At 37.7% G+C, this 20493-nt stretch overlaps 1 protein-coding gene across 2 annotated transcripts in view; it reads left to right on the forward strand.

Annotated features, from left to right (window-relative positions):
- Positions 1-20493, forward strand: part of CENPP (centromere protein P) — a 178526-nt gene that overhangs the window by 135093 nt on the left and 22940 nt on the right. The window lies entirely within an intron of this gene.

Below are 20493 nucleotides of genomic sequence, written 5' to 3' on the forward strand. Positions count from 1 at the left end.
AGTGTATTTAGTCTCCACTCTGTTTTGGTTCAGTTTTTCTGCCTCATCAGTTGGTGGGAACATGGGGGAGGCCCTTTTTGATGGCTACTCCCAAGCTGTGGAACTCCCTCCCAGGAGAGACCATGAGGGCCCCAACCCTGCTGGCCTTCCGCAAGCAGGCCAATACCCTTTTCTGCCCACAGGCATTCGGGGAAGAATAAGAGGCATGTTGCTGGGGACGTGTGGGTGGGATTTGGGGGGGGGGGGGTTGTTAGTTTGAAAGTCTATTTAAGTGTATTTATTATGTTTAAACTTTTAACCTAAATCTACACTGTTTTATTTGATTGTTTATTTTAAAAAAGGTATTGATCTAAGTGTGGGATTGTTAACTGCCTTGAGTCCCCATGGGGAGAAAGGCGAGGCATAAAAAAGTAAATAATTTAAGAGGATAGACTAATGATATTTAAAGTCTATTAGAACTAACAAATATATATAACCAACTGATCAGGCAGAAAAACCGAACCAATAGAGCATTTCAATGCATTTCAATGGAAAAATTCTCTTTAAGATAAGAGTGTTTTGAGTTAAGAGCTCAGTCATGGAACAAATTAAACTTTTAACTCAAGGTATCACTTTACAAATATTTATTTTGATAGCTGGAGATGTCAGTTGAGAAGGACATGATGCTCATGTGATGACTTGCCCTAAAAGTCTATGATACACCTTTCTTCCAGAACTGATATTACAAAAAGTTCTTAAGAAAATAAGGTAGCAGAGAACTTAAGTTGTATGGGAGGCCATACTGACCTTGCAGACCATGGCTTCCTCTTCTGACAAGTATGACAATGGACAAACCAATTTGCTATCCAAATCCTCAATGGTTACCGCTGACTGGAGATGAAGCAGAGAGGCCTGTTGCATCAAGGAGTAAACAAACAAAATGGCATCAAGGAGACAATCAACTCAGTGCATTTATGATACCACATAAATGGAAAGCTTTCCAGAAATGGTGTTCTGATAATTCAGTAACACCTTGCAATACACAAGTGAATACTTAAATGAAAGATGGTTAACAGTAGAAGGAAAGACTTGTTCAGCACGCCAGCATGTAAAGGGGTTTCATGTGCACATGGGTCCATTTTACTGCATAAACTACATTTCATGTTTAAAACATACCCTTACCTGTTTTTATCCACCATTATACCCAAGTTCATTGTCATAGTTTACTTTTCTCTTCATCCTCACATTTCATACATACATCAGTTTCCCAAAGAACATTAGACAGAAATGCAAGATAAAACTGATAGCAACTCCATTAACTGGTTTAATGACTGTGAAGTAAAGAGCTTCCCAATAATTTGATTGTCTATTATGACCATAATACTACTCAACATGACATTCACCCAGCAAATGCCTGCATTTAGTGAAAATATTATGTTACTCTTATATAAATAAAAGGGGTTACACTGTGTTCCTAGGTCCAGGAAAATGTGTCCTTTAGCTAAACCAGTTTGGCATTTCAGGTATTCTTGTAAATATGTTTACGCTTGCTATAGGGTAACATGAGTCTCCTTGTAGAGAGAAAAAGTGGAGTATAAATAAACCTAATCATCCTCATAATAATCATCATCATGTTTTCAGAGCTGTTCAATTGAGGTCTACTTTTAGACTTCAGTATGTAGTGAACATGAGATTATTATTTCCATCCATCCTACTATTTATTCTACTCATTTTATAGTAATTGCCAAATGGGAAATGTGTTCAAAATGATCTACTGTTTAATGTTGAAGAGGTTTTTTAATATTTTGAACAAAAATAATATTTTTTATTTCTGGGCGTAGGAAAGAAGGAGCTTCTAAGAGTACTTTCAGCTACTGAACAATCTTATGTCCAGCCCTGAAACAGTATAGTGGAGGAATGTGACGAGTCCCTGAGACCAATCCCCATCCTGTCTCAAGGCCAATCACAACTATTTTACTCAAATAACTGAGGTGGGGGAGAAATTGTGTGAATCCACATGGCCTCCTATCTCACAGAAAGCAATTTGCAAGGAGAGGGGAAGTGCCCTTGCCATTTATCCAAACAGCAATTTCTGTGCCTGTTATAAAATCAATATAAATGCTTTGTTTCCATACCACCACCATTGTCTAGGCCACCTATTGTTCTTATCTTGAGCCAAGTAAACTTACCTATTTTATTGCTGTTATGTGCTCCCATGTCATTTCCAACAAAAATAACTCCTCAACATTTGGAGGCTAACAGATGTTTTCTAGTTTTTCTGGAGTATTCATAGGCCTGCATGCCATGCTAATGCTTGGGAAACACAGTCTCACAGTTGAAATCATACTTCTAATGAGACAGATGTGTCCAGATATTAACAGTTTCTGAAATTGTATTTCATTCCTTTCCCCCCAGATCATAATAGGAAGCAGAAGCATCTGTTGCCAATACTAAGTGGGCTAGTAAGAATTATCATTAACGGATGAATGCTAATTCAGCCAGAAATTAGAACAAGATGGTTTTATATATACATGCATGTGTGTACACATACAAACATACAGGGTTTAAATGCAACAGGAAAAGAAGTTTCTTGTTGCAAAATAATCCATTCCTCTTTAGAGGGACTACAAACCCCAAGCAATAGAAGTTTGTAAGAGTCAGCAAAATGCACAAATAAGAAGTGGCTTGGCACAGGAAACTACATATGAAACCTAGAGGAGATACATTCTTTTGTTTAATGAGTGGTCTCTAAGCCTTTATAACAAAATATATAGAAGAGTTGTAGGGCGGCGGTGGGCAAATACTCTGTGATATTAGAAACAGATGTTCTGAATGCAAATGTACAGAAGACATGAATGTGACTCCCAAAGCCTTGAAGATGCAAAGCTGTTTCTATGTAAAATACATTTAGGACTGTATATATTAAAATATTTTCAAAACTCATTAAATAAACAGTCTAATTAAAAATAATTTTAAACCCTATTTAATATTATATAATATATTAATATATTTCATATTTCATATAGCATTAAAATTTGCACACAGACACAGCAAACAATGCACACAGATCACAATGCACACAGACACTGCAAACATTCAATGCCGTTTTTAGACATACAAGACAGACAGACAGATAGATAGAGGTATTTTGGCATTTCCAACTTCAGTGTCTGGAGGTTATACTTGATTCTAGCCACAGGGGGTACTGTCGCTTCATCCACCATGATGTTGAGACATTTTGATCGTATTTCCTCCTTGTTCTTTGATCGCTGGCATTTTTTTGGTGTTGTTAAGCAGTGCCTAATTTCTCTACTCACAGCTCAGCTGTTTTCAAACTGCTTCAGTGGACAGTAAGCTAGGCTTAACAGTCAGGTACTCAACCCAACTCGGGCTTCAAACTTGCCACCTTCTGGTTGGCAGTGATGTTTAATACTGTTTTAATACCTATATTTTTGTATATTTTAAGTTGTATTGCAATGCTTTTAGTTGAGAGCCACTTTGAATGATCATATGGAGAGAAGAAGTGGGGTATAAATAAAAATAAACATAACAACAACAATAATGTAAACCCCACAGTTGCCTCAGTAGTTGTATTTGTAGATTAGGATGATCTCTGAGAAATAAAAAAAAATGAATAGATGAAATGATCAATTTAGTTGGTCCAGTAATAATATTTTTCACTTTGATTATGTGTTCCAAAGCTCTGAGGTAATGCCACATGGGTTCTGGCTCCAAAGTCTTTAGGGTTGGTGTAATGCCAAACCTTACTGCATTAAGAAATGTTTGTCCTGCGGATATGCTGGTTTTTTACTCTTCATTTTTTTGTAACCTCATCCTCAGTTAAAGTTCTTGTTCCATCCAAGGTTTTCATGAATAAACTTACTCTGGACAAGAAGAAAGCATTGGAGAAAGGTAGCAAATTTCAACATGTTTGTTACTTCCAAATAATATCAACACTGGACTATGAAGTTATGTGTAAGGGGCAAGAATGAGGAAACTTTTCAACACTGACATAATATCATATATTCTCCTGTACTGTGACTGGAGTAGGAAATTATTCAGAGATTTCCCCCTAGAATCAGAATAATAGCGTTAGTAGAGACTACATGGGCCATCTAGTCCAATCCCCAGCCATGCAGGAAAAACACATTCAAAGTATCCTTGACAGATGACCACCCAGCCTCTGTTTAAAAACCTCTCAAGAAGGAGCCTTCCTCCCTTGTTTGGTTGCAGCCACACATCTGTTATATGTAGTTCTGCTAAACGTAGTTTTGCATCAGGCCCAGGCTTGAGTCTCAAAGCTTTAAAAACATATATTTATATTTCTTCTGTTTGTGATTTTGAATTGTTAGTTCTGGTTCTAAAAGTGCAAACAACTAGTCAGTCATGCATGTCAACCCTGCTTTTTTAGATATGCCTCATACTTTAATGTTGGCACAAATGCAGTCATAAGATCACTCCAGCAATGCACTTACATAGGAATATTCTATATCCACTACTATGTTGTGAAGAAGGAGAGGTAAAATATCCAATTCTTCTACTGGATAAGGAGGGATCAAAGAAAAGAGAACCATTTATGCCAAGCATCCACTTAAGTTCTTCCTTCACTATTGTAAAAAATAATGTATTATAGTAGTATATTCATTTTGTAATTATAATATATCATAACAAGTGAGAAAAGTGGGAAGAAGAATTTGGGAACACATTTAAGAATACCTGATCTATTTTACCATGAGCTGTCGTGAATATTAACCCAGCTTTTCGGATGCCTTTATAGTGTGATATTAAGCCACGAGTTTTTAAGCATAGTCACACAGTGTGGGAGTGAGATAGAGTGTAATAGGTTACAAAAAGATGTAAATTTTGACCCTTACTTTTGGTGCCATGTCCAGACTGAGATTTTTTTAAGTCATGATTTACCACACAGACTTAGCCATTTGGAACAAGATACTTTCCATAGTCTCCAAAGAACACCAAGAAGCCATGGAGTAGGATTATGTGGTTGGTTTTTTTAAAAAGTAACAATAATGACATTTCTTTGAGTAGTGGACATGCTTCAACTGGACACAGTATATCAGACAACATTCATCCAAGTCAAATTTCCTTCAGAATTCCCCAGTTTGCAGATGTTGTATGTATCTTTTGTATTGCATCTGTCTTTTTGATGTTTCTCAAATGTTTTAAACATCTGAACTCATGCTGTCTATAATCTTCCAACTCCAAAGCACTCTGTGAGTGTGCCAAAATTCTCGTGCACAATTGTTTGAAGCCTCTTACATCCTCTCCTAAAATTATGTGTTTGGTGTTATTTATTCAAAACTAGTTTTAGATGATGGATTACCTTCTTAACATAGGTAATTTTAATTGGAACAGAGCTGCCACTTTCTGTAAGCTTTTTTTCCACAGAAGCTAAAGATGATGGAATAATAGGAAGGCAGCAAGGTTAGCAATCCAATGAAAGTCAATAAAAACCTTTGACAGAGGTCATTCAATGCCTGGAGCCCAGCCCTTAGTTTGCGGGAAGAGAGTGGTTTCTTTCTGCATCAGGAGCCATTTCTTCTCTGCAACTTTTCCCTTTCTCTTTAAAATCTTGAATTGAACTGAGGACTTCTCTCATCAGCTAGTGGAACAATTCCACAGTAGAAGGCTCTCTGGAGTATTGGTCATAACCTGTACCATTGCTTCTTCAGCTGTGGGTCCTAACCCCAAATCCCCTTAGTTCAATGTTGGAGTATTAAAAAAATTGACAACAATAAAAGGCTTCTGATTGCCACCTATTTACACAAATCTGTTAACAACAACTTAAAGTGTTTCAGTGAACCTTGCAGAAAATGCTTCAGATGTACTTCATAAAAAGAAAAATCACCCTTAAAATGCTGGTTTTATCAGTAAATGTTTGAATTGATACATTTTTATATATGTAAACATTTCTCACGTAAACATTTCTCAGGTGGAAAGAGCTCATGAGCGGAAAAGGTTTAGGAAGCCCTGACCTATACGATCTATCTCCTGACTTAAACTAACATATGACATGGCCATTTTGGCCTGTGTTGTTTTGCTGGCAGTCGCTGACAAAAGGGAAGGCTTTCAGGGTGCCCCACATGTCCTTTCTCCTTCTCCCATTATACAGAGGGGACGGAACATGGCACACTGTACCCATCAATTGGGAGAAAGGATGGCAAAGCATGACAACACACGTTGCCTGTTATCCTTTCCCCCATCATACGGTGAAAAGTGTATTTCCTCCCATTCTGCGCTTCCCCTCCACTTTGAGAGAAATGTGGGCAGGGCCTGCCATGCGTCGTGTGCTGGCACACAGCAGGGCTCATCCTTACCAAAATAAAAACAGCAAAAAGGGGCTAAAGTGTCCCATGTGAAAAGGTCCTTAATCCTTCTCTTCTAAAAGTACCATCTTTTATGTATTTTACTAAATTATAACTGCCTGAACTCCTTATGATGGTATTTAAAATGGTATGAAAGTAATGTAATTGTATAGTACAGATAAAACTTTTAGAGACATATAGATCAATTTAATGACATTTATCCATGACTAACTTTATCATTATCCCAGATATAAAGTTTGGATCAAACTCAGTGGTAGTCAATGTTTAGCCAGCAACTCTTTCCACAAAATCCTGAAGAGTGTTCACATTGTAAGTGGACCTCAATAGACTGAATCTTATACATGTTTTTATGTACCTGAACACATGCAATAAAGGTTCAGTTGGACTGTTAAACATCATAGTTCAAATTTATTTAGCTGTGGCTGACAGCATATTGAGTACAAAAAGACTGAGTGTGTCCATCTGGCACTTAAATTTGGATGCCAAGCAAGGAACGAGGTCAAGTCTAGGTCAAAAAGTCCTGTCTTTTAAAGAACAGATACAATGAATATTCATTCTCCAGGTCAAACAAGGAGGAAACATAGGCTTCCTGACAGAAAGGAAGAAAGTAAGTTAAGTAATGGAAAAGACTTGTTGTATTTGCATTTTTGCCCTTTTCCTAAGGAACTCTGAGTTACATATATGTGGTTTCCAGGCCATTTCCCCTCCAGACCATGAATTACTTAACTCCGGAGATGAAACTAACAGGCCTTTCTCTAGGACTGGCTATCCTTAATGATATTCTAAGATAACTCTTGGTTTAGTTACTTGACCCTCCAGTAGACAAAATGCTAAGACTATGCTTATAATCCCTCTTCAAATTGTTTCTTGCTTTTCATTTTCAACATTGTTGCATTTCTAGCTTTTTTTCATAAACTACTAAAAACTTCCACTTTCTGGCAGTACTATAATATGTTGTAAGTAAGTAACATGTTGTAAGTACTTCTTCACATCATTCAACTATTCTACCAGATAGCTAGATGAAGAGATGATTATTTTGCCAACAAGTCTTAAAAACAGAAGAAACTCCAATATTGGACATCTGTCATCCTTTGTACACACCCAGCCTCAAAACATATGCTACTTCTGAATTCACACACAAAAGAAAGGCTAATTTAAAGGGAAAGGAAAATGACTCATTTTAATATACTCTCCATCCATTTTAATAGACCACATCAGGAGGAAATGTACTTTAGAACTGCAATCTCTTTCAGACAGCTTTGTATTCATGTTCTGACATCATCGTCCTTGGTAGTAAGAACACCAAGCCAACAGTTCATATTGTATTCTCATTGACTGGTGCTTAGGTCAAAAATACCTTTCTTGCTTATTGGCTTTAAATAATATTATATAAATATAAATGAGATCAGAAGTAGGCCGTTGTTATAACTTTCCGAAATTAAATCTTGCTGTGTTTTATAAGCTCTGTGTGTACATTCAGATACTTTTCAAATGGCAGTGACATGGGGCAGATGAAGTTCCATTCTTCCTAGTATGAACACAAGGAGATCACATTGGAGCGTTCCGTTTCTTTGTTCAGGAGCAAACCCTTCCATCTGTACAGACAGACTGGCAGCTGTCAGATGCGACAATAGGGTTTCCACAGACATAAGATTGTCATCATTCTATCCGTGGGGTACCTGAGCCAATAACATATAGCTTCTAACTGGGACAAAGTGGAAATCTCCCTCAACCTGCATTCTCAGGCAGATGTACATTGTACAGAGACAGATGCACCCTCAATATCAAGATTACAAACTATTTAGGACTTTAGGTATCATCACTAATTCCTTGAACTCAGATGAAAAGCTTACTGGCAACCATTGCCATTTCTTTTCAGATCAGTGTATCATGTTTTCTACATCCTTTTCCTGGCAGCAATGTAGCAAGAGCAAACAGATATAGAGAATGCTGCAGTAGTATAGAAGAGACTGCCCATGGTTATAGTTGGTGCACTTTGTTTTGCCAAAGCTAAATAAATTTGATTAAATTTATTAGTAAAGTGTCTGGTCTTTCAAAGAAAGCTAAGTGCACATGGGTCAGTTGACTTTTCTGATTCATAGACCTGGGAACCACCAATCCATGGGGTTTCTTCAATTGTCTAAATATTATTTATCCTCTCCTTTCCGACTGAGGCACAGTTATAGAATGTATTGCATAGTGATTTGAGGGCTCCTGGTCTCATAAAAAGAGAGTTAGCAGTATCCATCATGTTACTTTGCCTGGAAGGACAGAGGTGGAATTGCTTTGCAAGACTGTAACGCTCTGCCTCGGAGTGTTGTGGAAGCTCCTTCCTTGGAGGCTTTTAAACAGAAGCCTGATGGCCATCTGTCAGTGATACTTTGATTGTGCTTTCCCTGCATGGCAAGGGATTGGACTGGATGGCAATGTGGTCTCTTCCAACTCTGTTATTCTATGTTTTGGTAAAATATCTGGAGCCAACCATGACTTGACTCCAAATCAATTGTGACAATGATAGCACTAGGAAAACTGGAATATTCTAGACTCTCTGGATCCCATTTGTCTGTGTGATGTTACAAAGAGTCACTTAGAGGTCTCTCTATTCATAACAGTGTGGTTAGGATTGAAAAAGCTTGGAATTACTTTAATTACTATGAAAATTAGCCCATTCCCTCTCCCTTATAATTTCTTTTCTTTTCATATATGTATTTACTGTAAAGCCACATAATAGTGCTGTTCATTGTTCTTGGCTTTTGACTTGTGGGAAAATGTCTTGCACATTACTGGTGCACCTCAGATTCTGCTTATGCCTAGAATATTCTTTTAAGTTTTGAGCTTTGTACAGATTTGTGCAATTTCTCTGTTATAATCTCACCATAATCACTCTCTGTTTCAACTCTCTGTTTCAGTTTTGAACTTCCTCAGAAATTTAAGTTGCAACTGTTATATTTATTAATCTGCTCTCGGTAAAGATACTTTTGACAACTGCGCATATAGAGGTTTGGTGTGTGGTGTGCTTTGTTTTGTTTTACATAAGCTGCTCACACTATTATAGAGTCCTTTTCCAATTAAATGTTGCTTACCCTTTAAGCAACACAATCTGTCTCAGTGAAAATGTCAAAGAAGACTGTAGTTGCATATATGCTTCCCAGCAGTGTTCACTTGTAGCTTTACTTGATTGTGGTAATTTCAACCTTGCAAATAACATCAGGAGTTAGAAAGCTATAGACCCCAGAACAGGAGGCAAGTCCCCTCAAACATAGGCTGATCCTACTTGAAAGGTTCTGTCAAAATTGGACCACCAAGACACTTATGTAGTTCAGCCCCCTCAAAATTGTCAACTGGAAGTATTCTATATGATCCTTATTTTGCTATTGCTTTGATGATGCTCAGATAGCTACCAGCATCATCTGAATAATAGTGGGGTAGTTCTGTCTCAAGGGATTCAGACAGAAGCCATCAATCGCAATGTCCAGGCTGAGCCTGGTGCTCACTTATGCCCATCATGCAAGCCATGTGATCTGCCAGTGTATTTAGCATGAAACATACTAAAAGCTATATCAAAACAGAACGGGGAACACATATGGTTGCACTACATATTGGAAACATATGTATTCAGTATACATTGGTTAATCAAGTACAGGCTGTTCTCTCAAGTGACAGAAGTGTGACTTACAAACAACTCAAATGGGAGTGCGACAACAGCAAATGAGAGAACTCTGTCCCTCAAAAGGGAAATTCACTCCTGAAAGAGTTATCATGAGGAAAAAGGGTCTCCCCTGAAGCTTTCCCACCAATCCTTGTTTCCACAGCAAGCCATTTCATTTTTAAAAGGTACCTGTTCTGACTTACATACAAATTCATCTTAAGAACAAACATACACAATCTATCTTGTTCGTAAGTTGGGGATTGCCTGTAGTTGGGTTCCTGGGAGCTACAGTTTTACTGAAAATCCGGTACCAGAAGCAGAAACAATATGAAAGCAATAGAGATAGATTCCCACACTACAAAAACATGTTTCAGAAAACATTTTATCCAAAACTAACGATATGTACATGTGAAATTAAAAGACCAGATTGGGTAAAATTTCCCTAAGTAAACAAAAACATTTTGAACTTCCTAGAGACCTTTTGAAGGTTTCTTCTAAACACATCCAAGAATGAATTTTTCTTTCGCCAACCTAACTCCAAAAGTCTGTGATTCCCTAGATTTCCTTCACCACCTCTCAGTGCTGGTGTTATTAAGAATCTTTCTGACGGACAGAGAAGGAGGGGGAAAGAGAGGTTGGGCAAATGTTTAAAAAAAAGTTTATAAAAAGGAGTGCCAGAAACTTTGTGAACTCTTGGAGAATTTTTTCCTGTCTCTTTGTCATTGGAATACCTTTTTTGTTTGTTTGTTTGTTTGTCTTAGCCAAAAGAACATCCTGAAAATGTCCTGTACAATCATTAGCAAATCATGATACATTGAAACAAAAATAGCATACTCTGCAAGTTGGCCCTATTCATGAGAAATTGTTTTTTTTTCCATTGAGAAGACTCATGGAAGCCAAAACCACCCCCGCAGAACACGAGAAGTATATTTTATTGTATTATCTGAGTTTATTTTACTTTTATCCCACGTTTTGTTTTCTGACTCTAAATGTCTAGGTAAGCCACACTTGTGTCTGTACATTCAAGCATTTCTTTAGACATGCAATGCAATATGGTTCTCATTGTGATGATAAAATAGCCTACAGCTTTCATAAAGCAAGTTGGTTTATCCTCATGCATGACAGTTTTTTTTTAAAAAAAACCAACTAATGACAGTCATAGAATCATAGAATCAAAGAGTTGGAAGAGACCTCATGGGCCATCCAGTCCACCCCCCTGCCAAGAAGCAGGAATGTTGCATTCAAATCACCCCTGACAGATGGCCATCCAGCCTCTGCTTAAAAGCTTCCAAAGAAGGAGCCTCCACCACACTCCGGGGCAGAGAGTTCCACTGCTGAACGGCTCTCACAGTCAGGAAGGTCTTCCTTGTGTTCAGATGGAATCTCCTCTCTTGTAATTTGAAACCATTGTTCCTCGTCCTAATCTCCAAGGAAGCAGAAAACAAGCTTGCTCCCTCCTCCCTGTGGCTTCCTCTCACATATTTATACATGGCTATCATATCTCCTCTCAGCTTTCTCTTCTTCAGGCTAAACATGCCCAGCTCCTTAAGCTGTCTTTAAATCTGAGCTCTTGAATGATACAAACCTTGCCAGTCTGTACAGCAAACCGTCCAATCATCAATTGCTCATTGGAGGCAGGGCCATACAAATCAAAACTCTTCATTTTACAAGAAATTTAACAAATCCAGCCCCGGTTATGTTAAATACAAAATATTAACTTGTTTTTCCATTCTTCATTCCACTTTTTATAGGTTTGGACATTTCTTATAAGTTTTCACAAACGATTGAAAGGAGAAGAGATAAGGAATAGTTGAATCCCCTTTCATTGGATGGGGAAATATGGATGGGTGGAAAAAAGCAATTGAGTTTGTGTTCTTATGTGAAATATCTCAAAATACCAATTTTCTTGTAAAGCTAAAGTACTGAATGAAATCATAGTGTCAATTGACTAACATCACATCTGTTCAGAAAAGAGAGAATACTTCCCCACCCATTGGCCTCCAACTATTTCTGATCATCTGACTTACCAATAGCACCATTTATTTGTTATCTTGGAATTTGTGCCATGCTTACATGCTCCCTGCTCTCTTTTCAAAATAAGTTTCCTTCCAAGAGAAATGAAGTAATTGTCCAAAGGAGAATAAACTACCCTTTAAACATTGTACCTTCTTTGGTCCTCAGTAGCATTTTTAAGTGGTGAGCTGTTGGAAAAAGAAGGACAGCATGATGATCCTTGTCAATATATGCTGTTTATTTATTGTGTAGCTTTTATCAAAATCAGTTGTAGGTCTCAGCAACTGTTGGACCTGCATTTTCACCTAATAACTTGAAAATACAAGAGCACAAATGTGAAAAAGCCTCGTCTTTTCTACTGCCCGCTACCTTTCCAAAACATCTTTGTCTTTTCTAATGAGTGACATCTTGTCGTGACATGTCTTCTGGGTAGAATTCAAGCTTGATTTGCTCTTCAACCCATTTATTTGTTTTTTGGGTCCACAATATATATAGAACTCTTCTCGAGCCCCACAACTGTTCCCAAATACAAAATGTCATGCCATGCAAACATGTTCCTCTGTCTAGGCTAAAAGGTGCTGCTCTCACCAGTCATGTCTGGCTTCTCTGGCCACTGTACCTTCCCTGAGCCAAAGGAGGGGGAAATGGGGGGAAGGGGGCTCAAAGCATCAAATCTGTGCTTTGTACATGGCAAGAGTACACAACTGTGACACATCAGGTATGAAGAAAGCCGTTCTTAGAGGTTGCAGTTAAATCTGAATACAGAGACAAAAATGAAAAATTCAAGATAGTGAAAGACAATATTGATTCAGGATCCAAGAATGAATGCTGGCTTCCACTATTTGGGATTTTTAAAAATATGAAAATATATTTTTCATTAAAAATGGATGATTTATAAGTGGGAAAATGCAGTGAATTTTGTTAAAGAAGAGCTTTGGTTTGAAATTAGTTGACACTCTTCAATAAATATTAGCTGTTTTGAGAAAAAAGAGCCACAGCCCTACGTTACTCCACTACCTATGGATTGAAAGTGTTCAGATGTCTCTTGCTTATTTTCTTGCTTGCTTATTCCTTAATCTCCAATAGCAAGGGACAGGCTATATTTACTCAATGGTAAACAAAACAAAAAATCTTTCTATGTGCACAGTTGTCTTTCTTCATTGTTTCATTCATGCCACGTATTTGGTACAGAAGAAAGACTTCTTAGAATTAAGCCTTCCTTGTGTTAATGTTGCTGTCTTTGTGCTGGATTACACAATCTGAGTCACCCCAGTGGCTTGTGGCCTTGATTCATAGATCATCAAAAGTTCCATGAAGACCAGTCTATCTTGTATTTCTTTCCAATTTCCATAAACAGTAAGATCAACCAAGCACAAATTTATTTTATGCCGTTTTGTTGTATTTTAGCAATGTGTTGTCATGGCTAGACTCTATTTTGTTTCACCTCCATTATAGTTTAAAACAATAACTAAAATACTTTGGTTCGAAACAGTAACGAAAATATGCTATACTTACACACATGAAGGTACTATTTGTATGCAAATAAAGGCTTCCTTGAACTATACAATGCAGCCCATTTGTACATAAAGAATCCTAATTACAATTCTTTATTCATGCTATTTAGATCAAGTTATGAAAATGACATATATTATGTTTCAAAATTAGTGTGGTTTCTAAAGCAATAATGAATCTGTTTATGCTGGACAGGATGCATTTCGCTTGCTGTGAATCATTTCTTGGTTGTATTTCATCTACAAACAAGATGTTCTCTACTGACTTAGCAAGGGAAAGTGGACTGTGATTGTACAGACATTTATTTAAAAGTTTTCAAATAGTGTTCCATGGTTCAAGTGAAATAAACAGAAAACAGCTGGATTAGAGTACTGCTTAGGCAGGCATCACTTTATCCATTTTCTCTCTGAATTTAGATGACTCAGTTTTCTAAATGAATAAAAAATTTCAAGGAAGAATTTGTGTGATTTTTCAAAGAGCATATTGTCCAATTGGCCCTAGATATCTTAAAAGCATCAGATCCCATCCGATCTTGGAAACTCTACAGGTACAGGTCTGGTTATAGTAGATAGAAGGTGGCCAATGAATACTAGGTGCTGTAGGATATATTTCAGAGGAACTGGTGAAACAGTCTGTAAGTATTCCTTGCCTAAAACATTTATGAATTTCATGGTGTTACCGTAGGTCAGCAAGTAACTTGAAGGCACATATATACACGTTCATTTTGTTTACATAATATTTTTGTTTATCAATTTTAAAATCCTACCACTTTATCTTTTATATTTTGTCTGACCGCAAATGCATCTTGAAATAAGTCAAATTCAGATTCCTTTCAGAATCTTATGCAAAGAAACTGCTGGAAAGAGTTCTGTTCACAAAACCATTTTCTCTTTCCCTTTCATCCCTTTCCCTAATCTGCTTTGGAAGATCCCTTAACCCTTTGAAGAAAATTTGACGGATGTTACACGGGATTGATCTGCCATTATTGTCTGCTTTGCTTATTGAAGAACATTGCAGAACATCATACTATGGAGAAAACCCATAACAAAGGAAGGGCCTCAAACAAGGGCTCTGCGCTGAGTAAGGAAACCAACTTACACCAGAAACCCTTTTATAACAGTAGAGATTGTAAAGATTTTTACAAGAGAAAGCTGTTATAAAGGACATCATGAAAAGGGTTTAATCACAGTCAGAACTGTAAGAAAATGGATCACTGTATGGTGCTTGTATTTAGCATGCCAGCTAGTCAGTTGCACTCTCTTTTAGGATATATTATTCAATCTTGCTAAACTTTCCATGCCTATTAGGCATCCTTAGAGGTCAATAGGAGAGACTTCTAAAATAATGTGAAACTTGGATTCCCTCCCTCATCTAGGGGGCATGAGGGAAGTGGTCTGGGCAGTAAAGAGGTGTTGGAAAAGGCCATGGAGACCAAGACCGAGAGAGGCCTTACCTTTGCCTCAGCCTCTCTCTCTTCACACAATGCCCTTCTTTCCAAGCCCATATTCTTTCCCTCGCTTCCTCCACGTACGCTTGGAGCAGAGGAGAGAAAGCTCCCGCTACATATGCTTGCAGGGGAATGAAAAGGGAAGCGCAGAACTACTCAGTATGCTCCCCAAGGAGCACACTTTAAGAACCAATGTTCTAATGTTTCTTCCATAATTTCAATAGATTAAATATCATTTTTAAATCTTAGGGTAAGCATCTAGCAAAGGTTGCTGTTCTGATGTGAAAAGTGGAAGTTTTCATATTTTGCAGCTCCCACACCATGTTCAATTCTGTTTCAGTTATCAGCGTTGGGTGAGAGCTTCCCAGAGAAGCGGAGGTCCACAAGCTTCATTTTAGTCACAGAACAGACACAAAGGTCAAACTATTTAGGGACCATTCACTGTAAGGAAAGATGTAAGTAAGCACTTGCTTAATTTTCTGTTGCTTGCCTCTTGGATTCCCAACCAATAATTCCAGTATATTTCAACAGATATACATTTTTAAAATGAATTTCTGCCTCTGTGATTTAAACACCATTATAGCACTATCTTATATTCAGAGGCAACTCCCTTTAGTTTGGGGGGCTGAGAGTCAATAAGACAACATAAGTCTGCACATCATTGTGCATAAAGAAAAGCTTGACTGGACCTAGCTGAAGGCCTGTTTCCCATAATAAGCAACCAGATGGCCATGGAAATTGCAGAAGTAGGACATAAAGTTAACTTTGGAAAAAATAATATTATTTTTGGTTCAGACTACTTTTGAGTAAATCTCTATAGGATTGTATAGAATAGGTCTGTGTGTGAGAGCAGTTTTGGAAAACTTAAAATATTTTTACCATTTCAAGTTTCACCTCTCTTGTAGCTCCATAGGAAGCAGCTGTTGAAAATATTTTTCTTGGGAGAATTTTCTATTACTGAAACAGTAATACAGGTTGAGTCATCCCTTCTAACCTTTGCTTACAAATTCTTTCAAATGAACAGGTTGCTCTGATATATTTCATTCCCGGATAGTGATCTTGTAGCACCCTCTCAAAAGAGAAATTATTTCTGTCTTTTTTGTATAAATGACTTCTGTTCTCACATTCACTCCTGTGTTGACAAGAAATTATTTACAAATATTGAGACAAATTATTCTTGAAGTGTGAGTTAATTAGGTACATTTTGAAAACATAAGTCAATATGCTTTTGGTTTAATGCCAGATATCAGGTAAAGCACTTTATTTATATTTTAGTCTTATCAACTGATAAATTAGAAATACACAAAATTAGATCACATAGGCATGTAAATGTAAGTTAAGTGTGATGAAACAAAAGCATTAATGTGTCATTATAAGAAAAGATTTGTTTTTCTTACATAAACTAAAAAATAATTACAAAATTCTAACAGATGCTTCTCACAAATTAGATGTTCATGGCTTTTTTATTTTTATCTGAACAAGGACCTCAGAAAACTTCATATGACTTGCCCTCAGCTTTGTTCACTAAGCTTCTCAGATATTCGCATTTCCTCTTTCATAACAAGTTTTCAAACCCAGGCTCTCTATATTTGAAGTCTTTGTGACAAAATATTGTATGTTCTAAGAGCAAAATTGAACTTGGCTTTTTTTTTAATAAGAGAGAAAAGAACATGAGGGCAACAGTGCTTGCAGATGGAACAGATGTTTCTAAAATTCATTCAGGTTTCATTCTCAATTTTTCTCTTTTCTTCCCCATTTTCAATGGCTTGGTTTGACTTAATTTTCTCCACTTTTATGCTAGGAGTGGAAAAGAGTAAACTCTAGAAAAGCTTAAGCAACTGAGGGGGGAAAGGAAGGGGGCTGAAGCTGTTAGGAATTGTGGGAGTTGAAGTCCAAAACACCTGGAGGACCACAGTTCACCCATATTTGGTTTAGTGCCTGTGGAAAGAATCCGACCAGAAAATTCTAGAGCTGCGGAGAGCTTGGTGGGACCCCATTCCTTCCCACACACACACACCTACCTAGTGTACGCTGCCAAGCTAATGTCTCTTCCATCCACCATTAGAGCAACCTCACTTTCAAAACAATCGCCAGATTTTACTGGTTGTTTTAATCTTTTTTTGAGATAAAAGTGAAAATATTCCCAATCCTAACCAGTAACTGCACATCCAAAGAAAGACTAGCAGTCTACGAGTTATCAAACTGACAAAAGAACAATGGACACTGCCACTATATTTTCTATATAAGACAAAAGTCAGCATGCTCACTCTGAGTAAATTCAGTCTAAAAAAAAAACAGATTGCAAAGTGTAAAGCAGAGTTTGTGATGCGTGTACAAAAGATAATTTCCCCACAATAATGCATGATCTTTCTGTTTCTACCAGGTATCTAACACCCTACTAAAATTAATCTCAGTAATACCCATAGCATTAGTTCACAGGAGTGCCTTGCATACCTTTGTATGATAATTATCTCTAGTGCATACAAAGAAAAACACTGTTTCATTCCTTTCCTCTGTATTTTAAAAAGCAGATACATAAAATGGAGTGTCTGTGATATCAGGTTGCCAAATGAATAATCTCATTTTTAAAAGAAAAGGAGGGAGCTCTGGGATTCATTTGTTTGCTTTCATTTGCTTGAGGAAGAAAAGAAGTAATGAAACTTTCATATCACAGAAAATGGATTGCATTCCTGAGAATCTTCTAAGTTCTTAAACATATTTTATTTCTTGATAGCAATAATGTTAGTGTTACATTGCACTTTTTAGCTATCTGGTGCATAAAGGAATGAACTGAAACAAAAATAAAACACCCTTTGAGTTAATTTACTCTACTCTTTCAAAAGAAAATATGATAGCATTGCATTACATATGATATTCAGAAGTGCAGTGAGATTTGTCTGAAGTTAGAGACGGCAAACATACGTTGGATTCTCTCCAACATTAGGGAACATTAATACTTAAATAGGCAACTCAGTTGTCCTTAAACATTATGTACCAGCAGTAAAAAGCTCACCCAGTAAATACTTACATTGTCTTTTGCAATATAATGCTGATCATCCAGAATTAGTAAGTAGATAGAACACAAAAGCAGAAGTGGCCAGCGGACTTCTTTTAAACTATGCATGCCTACCTCAATCAAGCAACAGCAACCCTGATTTAGGCCTCTACTTCTCAAAGGGTATCAATATTGGAATGAAGTGGAGAGTCAAAAGCCGTGACATGGGGTTTATCTAAACAGGCCACTTAATCCATGGCAGTAATCTTGGACCTGGAAACAGCCACATTGTTTACAGCACATCATGGGGTGATGTCCAGGCAGACCAAGACCAGCTCTGCTGGACCATCCCTCTATTGTCCCTGTCACCTTCCCCACTGTCAGATGAACACCAAGCTTCTTGAGAGCTCCTGGTCATTACCAAAGGTGTCTTGTGGGCAGGAAAGGAGGAGCTGTTCACTACCCCTTCTCCCTGGTTGCTCTGGCACCTTTGTTGTTGTCAGCATTAGACACCCGCAGTGACCACTGATGTGCTCATGCCCAGCTTATGGGCTTTACATGCATGATGCCGGTGTGAACAGCATAGATAAAGGGATGATGTGAGTTGCCTGTGTGAACAGCAGACTGGCCCAAATTACATTCAGCCATCTTGTCCACACTGGGTTTGCTCCAGAGTTTTAGCTAAACTCTGGATCATCCTCCAACTTCCCTTCATGTGGAGTTTAATCAACTTAACCATGATAAGAACCAGAAGTTGTTGAATGTGATATGAAGACAACTGTGAGTGGCTTCACAGAGAGTGCAGGCACATATGCTCATGTAGATGAGCCCCTAGTCTCGTTTGTACATATGTAAAAGCCCCAAGGCTCCCTGTCTTGTAGTTTAAGCTCTCTGTTAATATCTAAATTAATGCATTTTAGTCTCTTCTACTTACAATACAAAAATATGAATAAGCTGAAATCTTTATATGGATATAAATAGAAATTCATAGAAGTTTGTGAACAGAAGAGGAGGAAAGAACTAATGGCAGTATATCAAGGATAACTTCTTAGAAAAGGTTTAAAAGACTGTTAGGATTAATTGCTTTATGATCTCACAATTAAGGTTTTATACAACTGGCTCCCATGCTTTAGGCATATCTTAGAGGCCTTAGGTTGCCCTGTTCTTTAGGCTAAATATAGCCTGTTCCTTTAGGCTTCTCTCGTGTGTCTTTCCTTTTTCCCTTGGCATAGCATTAGTCTGAATTATTTTCCATCTGCCAGTTTTTTCTAAAGTGGTGAATGTATTACTATAAAAATAAAATAAAAATAGAGTAATGTTCTTTGCCCTAAAGTCTTAAATTTCAATGCTTGTTGTAGTATGAAGGTTTTAAGTAAATCTTTCATGACATGTCTGCCACTTTTAATTGTAGACTGTAGTCTCTTGTTTGTTTGTTTTATTTCCTTAATACAGTTTGATTGAGCCTTCAAAAGGTTTTATATATCAAGATGATGAATAGTATTCTCTACACCCTCAACATACTGAAAGACTACACTAGGAAACTAGAAGAGAAGAAAGAATACTGTTCCATATCTCAAAGTTATTTGCTCCATACAATACAATACCGCTCTGAGTCGCCTTCGGGCTGAAATGGGCGGGATAGAAATAATGTAAATAAATAATAAATACAATCTCTTTGGAGAATTTCCCTACCCCTAACTGTCCTTTGTAATAAATATATACACTCTTAACAGAGTCCTAAAATATATATTATATTATTAGACATCATATCAGATTGGGAAGGGGCAGTTTACTACTGTGACAGATATAAGTAGCATCTGTCTGGCGTTGGCTATGTATGTTGTTGTTCATTCGTTCAGTCGTCTCCGACTCTTCGTGACCTCATGGACCAGCCTACGCCAGAGCTCCCTGTCGGCCGTTACCACCCCCAGCTCCCTCAAGGTCAGTCCAGTCACTTCAAGGATGCCATCCATCCATCTTGCCCTTGGTCGGCCCCTCTTCCTTTTGCCTTCCACTTTCCCCAGCATAATTGTCTTCTCTAGGCTTTCCTGTCTCCTCATGATGTGGCCAAAGTACTTCAACTTTGTCTCTAGTATCTTTCCCTCCAGTGAGCAGGAGGGCTTTATTTCCTGGAGGATGGACTGGTTGGATCTTCTCGCAGTCCAAGGCACTCTCAGCACTTTCCTCCAACACCACAGCTCAAAAGCATCGATCTTCCTTCGCTCAGCCTTCCCCAAGGTCCAGCTCTCACATCCGTAGGTTACTACAGGGAATACCATGGCTTCGACTAGGCGGATCTTTGTTGTTAGTCTGATGTCTCTACTCTTCACTATTTTATCGAGACTGGACATTGCTCTCCTCCCAAGAAGTAAGCGTCTTCTGATTTCCTGGCCACAGTCTGCATCTGCAGTAATCTTTGCCCCTAGAAATACAAAGTCTGTCACGGCCTCCACGGTTTCTCCCTCTATTTTTCAGCTGTCAATCATTCTTGTTGCCATAATCTTGGTTTTTTTGACGTTTAGCTGCAACCCGGCTTTTGCGCTTTCTTCTTTCA

The sequence above is a fragment of the Anolis sagrei genome, chromosome 2 (genome assembly GCF_037176765.1).
Source record: "Anolis sagrei isolate rAnoSag1 chromosome 2, rAnoSag1.mat, whole genome shotgun sequence".
Classification (NCBI taxonomy): Eukaryota; Metazoa; Chordata; class Lepidosauria; order Squamata; family Dactyloidae; genus Anolis; species Anolis sagrei.